Source organism: Copadichromis virginalis, linkage group LG5 (genome assembly GCF_057382275.1).
Source record: "Copadichromis virginalis isolate Kocher_CV1m ecotype Utaka linkage group LG5, C_Virginalis_male_GT1.1, whole genome shotgun sequence".
Taxonomy (NCBI): Eukaryota; Metazoa; Chordata; class Actinopteri; order Cichliformes; family Cichlidae; genus Copadichromis; species Copadichromis virginalis.
Window position 1 is genome coordinate 37,904,622 of NC_140622.1, and position 10,944 is coordinate 37,915,565.

A 10,944-nucleotide genomic window follows, 5' to 3' on the forward strand; every position below is an offset into this window, starting at 1 on the left:
ACAAGAGATGAGAATTGCTGAAAAATAGAGTTTTACTGTATACACAAGCTGAAAAATAAATCATAGCTGTTGTTAATATTCACTCACCGACCACTTCTTTAGGTACGCCTGTTCAACTGAAATATATGATAAGCCAATAACATGGCAGCAAAATGCATTTAAGCATACACACATGGTAAAGATGACCTCCTTAAATTTTAAATGAGGATGACGGAGGATCAGGAAGTGATTTAAAGGACTTTGAGCGTGGAAGATGGGCTGATCCGAGTGTTTCAGAAACTGCTGATTTATTGAGACCATCTCTAGTGTTTACAGAAAATGGTTAGGAAAATAGAAAATACCCAGTGAGCTACAGTTCTCTAGGTGACAATACTTTGTTGATGCCAACGGAGGATGTCCAGACTGCTTTAAGCATATAAGAAGGCAACAATAGCTCAAACACCTGCTGACTGCAACCAAAGTATGTAGAAGAGATCTTTCAGAATACACAAAATATTGAAGTTAGAAGCAGATGGGATACAGCAGCAGAAGACCACACTGGATGTAGGTTAACAAGAGGAAACTGAGGCTACAAATCATGTTGGCTTTCCTGATTGTACCAGTGGTTTAGGCTGTTGGTGGTAGTGTGATAGTGTGGGGGATATTGGGGCCCCTAATACCAACCAGTCATTGTTTAAACACCACAGTCTACCTGAGTAATTTTGATGACAAATCTGCAGCAACTGTGTGATGCTATCGCATTGATATGGACCAAGATCTCAGAGGAATGTTTGCACCTTGTTGAATCTGTGCCACAAGTAAGACAGTTTTAAAGACAAAAGGGGATCCAACCTGATACTAGAAAGATGTACCTAATAAAGTGGGCAGTGGAGAAATATTTAGAAATATGACTGCGTTTATAAATCTTTTTTAATTGTCTGGTGTTCATAGACGTCTTTGCTAGAAAAAGCAAACACTGATGCTAGAATGTATTCTGACTGGTAATGCAGTAATTTCATCTAAAAATACACCTGGCAGTTTGTTACAGGAAATGATAGTGTACTAAAAAGTTTTTCTAACAACAAATAGAGTCATAACCTTGGTGGCTCTGATGTTAAACCCCCCCCCCCAAAACTTAGCTACACTATTTAAAAGTGCAGCTAAGTTCAGGAGGGACAGAGGCAGAAGTCAGAGGCACGAGGCAAGCAAGCAAACAGGAAACAGCATGCACGCAGCAAGGTTCAACCACAGTTTGGGTCATATCCTTTCCATCTTGCCATTTGTTTTTCTGACTTGCCATATCACTGGGAGTTTTAGTTACAGTTTGTAAAATCTAACGGCCAAACAACTGCTACGTTTCATGCAAGTGCTGATGAGTTGCACTGACAACGAGACTGGAGCGCAGCACCGTTAGATGCAGTAATTACACAAAACTAAGCAGAGAGTGGTAGTTGTTTTTAGGCTTAACAATCTTGCTGCACGGCTTCGGTAATGTGTAATTTGCTATTTACATAAGCCAAAATTACAACTTACCCTTGGCGTAAAAAAGAAGATAAAAACAAACAGTAATCATATAGAGGGTCCAGGATGTGCTCTTCTCCACACACAAACAGGAAGAGCTTTAATGACGCTTCTGCACACCTGTTTGCCTTTTCCTGTCTTTACTCTTTGAAATTACTAACTGATAAGAAGACATCAAAAAATAAAGTAAAGGAAAAGCAGATTAGACTATCCACACGCTGCTACAACAGAGCCTGCATGGTTTATTATACTGTGTGCAAATTAGGCTGCTACTGCAGGGTTAAAGTCCTTGGTTGTATTAATCTGGATTTCAGTATGACTCTCCCAAAGGGCGATAGCTAAGACAGTTTTCAAAGTGGAGACAAAGTATCTCAGCAAATTCTTTATAATTCCATGACTCAACATTTTAATTACCGTCACTGTGTATTATTCACATCGGCTATTTACTGAAATAATCCAAAAAAGGGTTACAATCTCAGTAGAATTTCAGAATTTTTTCACCAATAGCAAAATAAAAATATTTAAGATCTCACGTCAGCATCTACAAAAAGAAAATAAGACCAGAGTGTCTATTTGCAGGTCACATAGCAGCAGAGCGGGCACTGGCGTCATTCGCCCAAACAAAACAGTGAAGACCATATGGTGTCAGAGACAGACACAGGCACCCTGTCAAGGCTGTTGAGAGGCACGAGTGGTTTGTGCCAGGGACTGAGGGCTCAGGGATTATGACGCGGTATCAACAACCAAATATGAAGGAATTTAGGAACGAAATAAAAATAGATGAAAATAAGTGAGGAGGGAGAAAAACTCAGTGAATGCTGCATTTGTCTGTCTGCCTTTGCTTGAGTGTTTCCACTTTAACTCAGACTCTGTGTGCATGCAAGTCAAAGTGAGTTGAAGGAGTGGAAAGTATACAATTTGTGCATGCATGCGAAACAGCCAGAGAGAGGGAAAGAGAGAAGGAGAGACTCACCGTGGTCCTGAAGTAAGAGTTTGTCTACATCAACAACATCACCAGCTCACTCGATGTTCAGAGCCACACATCTGATAAGCCTTAAACATACAACGTACAATAAAAATTAAGAGGCATAACCTTTTTCCGTGTATTAAAAAAATGGACACATACTAGCAGCTCCTGCAGAAAATCAAACAGAGGCTGTCTTTATCATTCATCCATGCACAGACCATACAAAACACAGTTAATCCCATGCAGGCAATTATCCTTCCTCCACTCACTGAACCCCTGCTGACCCTCCCATCCATCATTTAGCCAGCATTTTGCCCGTGCACTGAAAGCAACGAGAATGAAAGAGACAGAAGGAGTGTGAGCTGGATGTTACTCATTCATGCAAATAAACAATACTTAAACTTGAGAAGCAGAAACATAACAAGGGGAAGAAACCATGTGAGAGTCGTTCTGCGCTGAACAAACAAAAGCAACCAGCAGTCCAGCTGATTGATTGAGCTATTGATCCAACTGGAAAGCTGGCTGGTCAACGCTTTCGCTGGACGTCAGAAATACTCTACACACCACCACACAGTCGTAAACACTGAAGCAGAGGAAAATGCATGCCTCGAAATCGTCTCAGGTTTCCTATTTAATACCTGGATAAGTTTCAGATAAGTCTAAAATGTTTCACATAGCACGCTGAACTACCAGTAAGAAGGACGTGGCGTTATACCATCAGTATGTTTCAGTCAAATCAGCAATCCGGAGAGGCCACTGGATTAAGTACTTTAGGGATTATACGCCACCTTGGTAGCTGTGCATGTTTTAGTCAAACATTTTCCAAAACATTCATTCATATTTAAAATGACTTCTTCTGAAATGCATATCTTTTCAAAAAATACACAATTTAAAACACACACACACATGTATATGTAGTATGTATATCATATGTACATGATATATGTACACATGACATATTACACAATATGTAACTATTCGAAACCGATATATCAAGGGACACAAGATGCATCCTCCTAAAATCCAAAGAGTAAGTATCTATAGTGTCAGAACACAGTGCTTCAGTATTGCCCCTTCAGCAGAAATAACCTTGTGATATCCTTTTTGTATAACTGTCCACCATTCTCTTGCAGCTACTTGATGAATTTATGGCCACTCCTCAGTTGAAGATGATTGGGGATTTTCTTGCATGTACTGTCTGTTAATCCCGTAAAATATCTGTGGGATTCAAATGTTTTCGACAATGTTATAACCTAACCCCGGATTTCTTCTTTTGGAGCCATTAAAATGTGGATTTATAGAATCATTATGAAAGGTCCACCTCCAATTCAGCGTCAACATTTGAAGCGCAGATGGCCTGACGTTTATTTTCAGGCACTCTTTGGTATGATGCACAATTAATAGCTGAATCACCAACTGCAAGCTGCCCAGTCTCTGAAGCAGCGAGGCAATGCTAAGTATTTCCACCATCATGCTTCACAGTGGTTTGAGGTACATCTTTCAAAATCTATCTTTGGTCAGCTATGGCCAAACAACTATCTTCAAATCATCTGTTCAAAAGACACTATTCTAACAGGCATGCAGGTCCTTTACCTACAAACTGTAGCTATAGGCCTATCCAGCTAAGCCGTGCTATAGAGAAGCCATTCAAAACAAAGAGCCTCTTTTCAGTGCCGTGAAAGCAGTCACTGATAACACATTTAAATTTGCCCGATAAAGACAACATCTGTTCTTTTTATTCATGATTTGTTCTCGTTGACAGTTTTTTTGCACTTCTTCCTCTTCTTCATATGATTACCTTTAATGTTTAACCTAAGCACTGAACCAAAAAAAACAAACATCTACAAGTGATTCATTTACTGTTGCACGTGATGATGATTTTGTATGGCAGCACACCTGCAAGCAACTTTTTTGGTTTGTGTTTTTGAGGGCCCGCTACAATCGAAGGAAGCTGTAAATACATATGATCTGGAAAAGCATTGGTGTGAAGTATAAATGATGTGTTGTTTATGTTTTAAGGGATTCATGCAAACCCACATGCCATAACGCTGCAGAAAACATCCTGAGGCTACACAGTAAATGCAAACTACAATGTCATATAAACGATATATTTAGACGAGAGATAACAGATATTTAAAAGCACGTGAGAAGTAAGACATGGTTTTAATAATTTTCCCCAATTTTCATATCATTTCCAATAATCAATGTAATAATTGCTCCAAACAGCTCCGGCGTCTGAAAGACAAGACAGGTTTATCTCCCACGGAGACGATTTGAAATCGCTGGGCCAATCAAACTTCACCACATGGCAGGACTGGAAAGGAGTAAAGGGTGGAGAGCTTGGTGTCATATCATATCCATATTCATTCCATACGTTTGAAGTGGAAAGAAGGCGGCTTTAATAATCATGGCTACACGGTGTTCAAAGAGAGATGAGACATGAGGAAGAGGAATATAGACTGAATGAGGAACTTCAAAGGGTTTCCGCGTACACTGCCATATCTGTATACACACAGAAAACACACACTCACATGCACGTACACTGTACTGTATTTACATATAAATGTCTATAACCGAAGGCGTCGCAGGAAAATAAGACAAAAAGTTGCTGCATGTGAGACACGCAGCTCAGTAACATTAATTACCACAACAATAAGTAAAAAGTAAGTCACTGTAAGCAAACAGGGCTGCTGAATTAATAACTGTGTCAGCCAAACAACTTTTCATATCTCAGTTCTTCACAGTGTCATCACTATGTGCAAACAAGCATCCAAGTTTGCCTGCTACACTGGCAGCTGGAGCTCCAACCTTTAGTCAGGTAAGTATTGCAATCAGTGAGATATTGCATCACTTCCTACATTAAAGGGCTCTGTAGCACAGCGCTGTCTTAAAATAAGCACAGGGATGCCTCAAATGTTTCCTAAAATCAGTGCTTAACCAAACCGTATGTTGCATTGCCTAAACTGCACTTTAAAACTGCTAGCATTTAATGCTTGCTTTCAGCAGTGAGCGATAAACATAATTAATGTAAAAGCTGCTTCAGCCAAAGTCAAATCAGATTTTCTGTATATTTCAAAACATGGTCTGTTTCAATGTCTTCACAATATAAACAGCAATCAATCCTTATCTTTAAACTGTCAATTCAGCAAAACACCCTCTACAGCAAAAATGAAGACAAAAGAAAAAACACCCTCTTTAATGAGCTCATTTACACATTTAGCTGGAAATCGGTCTCCTCGCTGTCTGATGAGCAGCTCTGCTGACGACAGCCACATGAAGGAATGCAGTGTATGGATGTACAGTTATAACTACTAGGGCTGATGTCTCTCTCTCCATATGAGACACATGCCTCAAGCCAAAACAGCCTTTCATCCTCGCAGAGCCATGCATTATTGATGATTAGACCAGAGAGAGACACTGAAACACACACTGTGTTTCCCAGTGTGCTGGCAGGATGACGAATCTGTGTATGAAAGCATGTATGCGCTTATATGTGACTAAACAGGTGGGCTGGATTCTTTTAATGATCAGCTGAGTAAACTGTTACTGAGCCAATCAGAAAAGCAGAAAGTGACAGCGGAGCAGCCATTGGCTCAAGCCCGCTACTGTCATTGTGACAACAACGTCTGTGACCGACTGTGATCTCCAGTGTCTCCAGTGCGTGTTATCTTTTTCTTGTTGCGCATCGCAGCATTGCATATGTGTGATGCCATCATTTCAAGGGTTTGCTGATGCAATGCTTGTGTTTACAATGAACCCTGCAGTCTGCATCGACACATAGCAAACTTCTTCAGAGACTTCACATGTATACTACTCAACTTCCCATTTCCCACATTTGAATATAAACAACAACCAGACAAACCAGTGTGCCAGTTCGGCAGAGTAGCGCATGATTGCCCAGGGGGCAGTCTTTAAAGAAAGTATCACGTTTTTTTAATTAGCTTTTGGATTTTACAGAATAAAACAAGGTAAAAAACACACTGCCAACACACTTCTAGCTTACGTACCAAACAAGCATGAAAATGCTTCTTATTTCAGTAAGCAGCTTACATATAAGAAACAGCACTAAATGTTTTGGAAACACTAACATCATATTTTAAAGCCAATAAAATTACACCATTCAAAACTGTCTTCATAGAATTATTTTTAATCTGATTGACAATGTTATCGCTTAATCTATGAGCACAACTTATGAGATACAGCAGCAACATTTTTCTGCAACATTTCATTTTCAAATGTAAGAAAATACGGGAAAAATAAACACAGAGACCTTCCAGTCCAAGGCGACATGTTAACCGCGCTTGATTTATCTCCTGAACATTTAAACCCAAAGATCATTTTACAGCTTTTCCTTGCTCAGAATGGACCAATGGGGAGTACATGTGTAAACATGGTGGCTACATGTTACCTTGCTTGACAAAAATAATGTTTTTGTATGTTGGTGACATTCCTTTGGCTCTGCAAAACCTCTTTGTCAGGAGTGCCAATAATTCACTTTTAAGGAGAACACATAAAAGCAGCAAATCTGCATTTGAGAAACCAGAACCAGAATATATGTTTCTGATTAAAAATGACTTGTCAAAATTGTCACTGTGAGTGGAATGACTGATTAATGTGAGGAGGGACTTTAGCACTAAAACAAATTGTGATAAGGAACTAAAGAGACTGATTTCTTTTTTCGATAAAGGCTGATAAAGCAAGACATCGAGTCTGCGGAGCCCTGATTTTTGATTTTTTTTTTTGTCTGAAGCACAACATGTGTGCCATGTGTTATTTTCTATACTTTATGAAGTAAATCAAAATAAATAATGAGCTTTTTTGGTAGGTAGTTGGTGACTATAAAAAAATTTATTATTGCTAATACTCGTATATTAAGTATCAGTTAATGACGAGCAAACAAGCTAGCCTTCTTTCACCGTATTTCCCAAACCAAATGTCATATGGAAGTCAATATTTATTATTTACAGAATAAAAAATGAATCTTCTCTGACTGGGCTGGTGAGTTGTTGCCGAGCCTGTGGGAATGTGAGGTACATTGATGTTTCTAATGAAGAGCTCTGAGCTCCATTGATCCACCGGGGATGAGAGTGAGCTGTCAAAAGCTATCAGGCAAGTCAAAGACCCACTTTTAGCTGTGTGTAGCTAAAGTGAGCACGATAGTGTTGAGGCGCAAGGAAGAGCAGCTAAACATCCCACGGCAAAGGGTATAGAGAGGAGACACACACACACACACACACACACACACAGAGGCACAGCTGTGATGCCCTCAGAGCGTTCAAGCGGTTATTTGTTTAGTAAAGGGGCATTGCACAGTTAACAATAAGGTTTACAATGTGTCAAGTGATCAGTTAAAGTGTACGACCTTCTGGTCCAATATTTAGGTTAGATTTATTTTTAAAAAAGAAAAGCAGCAAATACCAAATTTTAATCAATTTCCTTTAAGAATGGTTAAAATTATTGCTGATTATTTTTTTATCTGCAGCTTTTTAAATTAACAAGTCATCTCAGCACTAACGCAATCTTAGCACGTCTGGTTCCTGTTGTCACATTAACATCTACATGTGCATGACACAGCCTAGTGAAAGCAAAAATGACTGCATTGATACTTTAAGTACAAGCAGGATTAAATGGGATTAAAACACAGCACAAATGTGAATGTAAGCACCACTGCTATATTACACCGTAGCTGCTAGCACTGCTTTCATATAGACACTGTATAGCAGGTAAATCAGGACCTGTGCTGTTCTCCAATGGGATGCAACAATATGTATCATGAAAATGTAATGAAAAGATGCCAAAAGATGTGCGTACGGGTGGGTGAGGATAGGAAGTGAAAACAGTGGGAGGTGTGGGCGACCAATGGCATAATGTCACCATGAGCCAGCGTGATTTTGTTCTATTCAAGCAGATGAGACAAATTACTAATGACTGTATTTATGGCATGCACATACCACACACTACACTGTCACTGTAACTTAAAGAGAACCCAACTGCCACTAAAAATCCCACTATTACAGTATAAGTACAAGTAATTTATTTAAAAAAGACCGCGTGTGTGGGGGGGAGGCCAAATACACCCTGGACAGATCACATCTATATCACAGGACTTATTTACATCACATTGGTAATTCTTTAAGCTCATCAAACATAAGAATATGCTTTAATTTAAAAATAAATGAATATAGAACTTAGCAGTTTTGACTGTGTGACAGTTGGCAGACTTCACTCTTTCATCTCCGAGCAGCTGTGAGTGGTATTTATAACCTAAACAATTAATCAAAGAATAAGCAAGAAAAATGCAAACTGATTAAAGTTTAAACTACACCTGCTGCACGACTTACGTCTGATTAAACAGCTGCTCTATGTCATGTTTTCCTCTGCAAATACATTAAATTCAACATTTTCTACTTGATATAAAAAGGCTGGACAAAACAGAGGCTGGTTTCTCTCAGGGAAACAGTCAACGACCACTCTATAAAATATATTTTCCACACAAACATTTTAAGTTCAAAGCTAAAACAAGTTAATCATGGATAAAGTGCTTTATAACCAAGAGACAAACCAATAAACGAACACCAAAGAAAGAACATATGGTAGATTCGGGGGCCTTTAGGGCTGCTTTTCAGGACCAGATGTCTTCAGGAACCGGAGATAGAGAAACAGTCCGCACAGCAGAAAACACAAACGTGAGTTGAGGTCTTTCTGCACCAAATGATCTGCTACTGCAAGGACATGTATGCTCCGCATGTTGCATATAAGCAGCTATACATTTCTCACTGTGATAAAAACAGACTGCCCACAGACTTACTGAGATATTAGAGTGCAGCAAGAATACTTTGACAAGTAACATACCACAATGTGAAAGGCTCGAGTCCCTCAATCTTTTCTTTGACACTGCATCCACAGCAGTCTGTGGAGCACAGCAGTAATTAGAGTGAACTTGTAGCCCTCATCTTAATGCTGGTACGGGGGCGCTTTTAATCAGCAAAGTTGCAAGCAGAGAATAATCTTTCAGCCTGTTGTCGTCACAGGCTGGCGTAAAAGGGAGCAAATCTCCTGCTTTGCGCGGACTTAAGAATGATTATGAAAGAGCGAAAATGCAATGCATCAGTCAAAGTGTTTCCATCACACCCTGTGGTTAACCCATCCATGCACTTGTATGCACGCATGTAGTGTCAGAAGCAGGATGCAAATATTTCTGTATGAAAAGTGTCATATGTAAAGTGATGATATGAGGATTTTTTATCAGCGCGACCTTTAAAAAGATGATGAGATGGCCAACAGAGAGTCGTGGTGTCTGCACAATCGTAGTAATGAAATTAGTCAAGAAAACAGAATGAAAAATGGAGAGTGAGAAGTCAATACTGTGTGTATAAGGGGAGGGGAAAAGGAAACTTTGAAGAGTGGAAAGTGCTCTTCAGCAGGAAATGGTTGGAGGTTGAAAATCTGCTTTTGTCTTGGGCCTATAAGTTAGCCGTTTGTGGGTTTGTTTCAGTTCAGCAGTTGTAATAACTGTATATACAGCATGTGGTTTCAAAGTCTCATGTTCTGAGATGTTTGTTTTGGAAAACGTAGGCATGTAAACTATTTATAGAGGCAGAATTGACAGGGCCTGCCTACATATTTTTTTGACAACAAAGAGTAAAACTTTGTTGTCAAGGTGGAATAATTCTCATATTGTACCTACAAAATTAATGCTTGCATCCAAAATACATAAAAATGAAGCATAATCAATGTAAAGGTGCAGAAAGGAAATCAGTAAATAAATAAATAAATAAAACACATTACACAAAAATCATTTGTCTTTTGTATGTTTGAGTGGGAATGAAAGTTTCAATCTATAGCCAAATGTGGCAACAACAACTCCTACAAATGAAATTCGAACATCTCGTGGTTCAGTGTTTCCACAAATAACAGTGAATTCAAACTGGATCACAAATAGTTTTTGCAAAAATGTATAAATATTTTTGCGGAAAATGAGTTCTCTCTGCAAACAATTCAATAGTGATCAATCTTCTTTTCGTGTGAGGGGCACAACTCACCTTGCAGCGACGTGATGACTGCTGAGTTATGTCTCCAGAGCGCGCTGTAGATATATAAGCACTTGCGCCTCGGTAAGTTTGCTTTGCCTCTCTTGTGGGAAGAGTAAAGATAACTTCACATCATTCGTTTAACGGGAGCAGAAGAAAGAACTCCGAGGTGCACTTTTCCTAATTAATAGTCATGCATGGACACTAAGTTACCCCTGCAGCCCATGATGATGGAGACTCCTCGCTCTTTAAGCGGATGGAAAAATAGTCTGAGCTGGACGGGTTTGGTGTTTTAAGATTGGTTACAGTGGCCCAATATGATTGTACGCGTAACCAATCAGCTCTGCTGAAAGGTGGCGATGGAAGGCACTCGTTATACTCTGCGGCGTGTTCCGTCAGAGAGCGCACAACACGAACAGTGTACTCCGCCCGGAGATGTTGATCTAT

General features: G+C 39.5%; 1 protein-coding gene across 4 annotated transcripts in view; it reads right to left on the bottom strand.

Annotated features, from left to right (window-relative positions):
* Positions 1-10,893, bottom strand: part of arhgap9 (Rho GTPase activating protein 9) — a 46,612-nt gene extending 35,719 nt beyond the window's left edge. For 3 of the 4 annotated variants that reach the window (XM_085457679.1, XM_085457680.1, XM_085457677.1), the window contains exon 1: positions 10,510-10,893. The gene's annotated coding sequence lies outside the window, so the exon portion shown is untranslated. Of the gene's footprint in view, positions 1-2,473; positions 2,548-10,509 lie in introns of those variants that run through there. The other variant, XM_085457678.1, reaches the window with a different exon arrangement.
* Between the last annotated feature and the right edge of the window lie 51 nt (positions 10,894-10,944).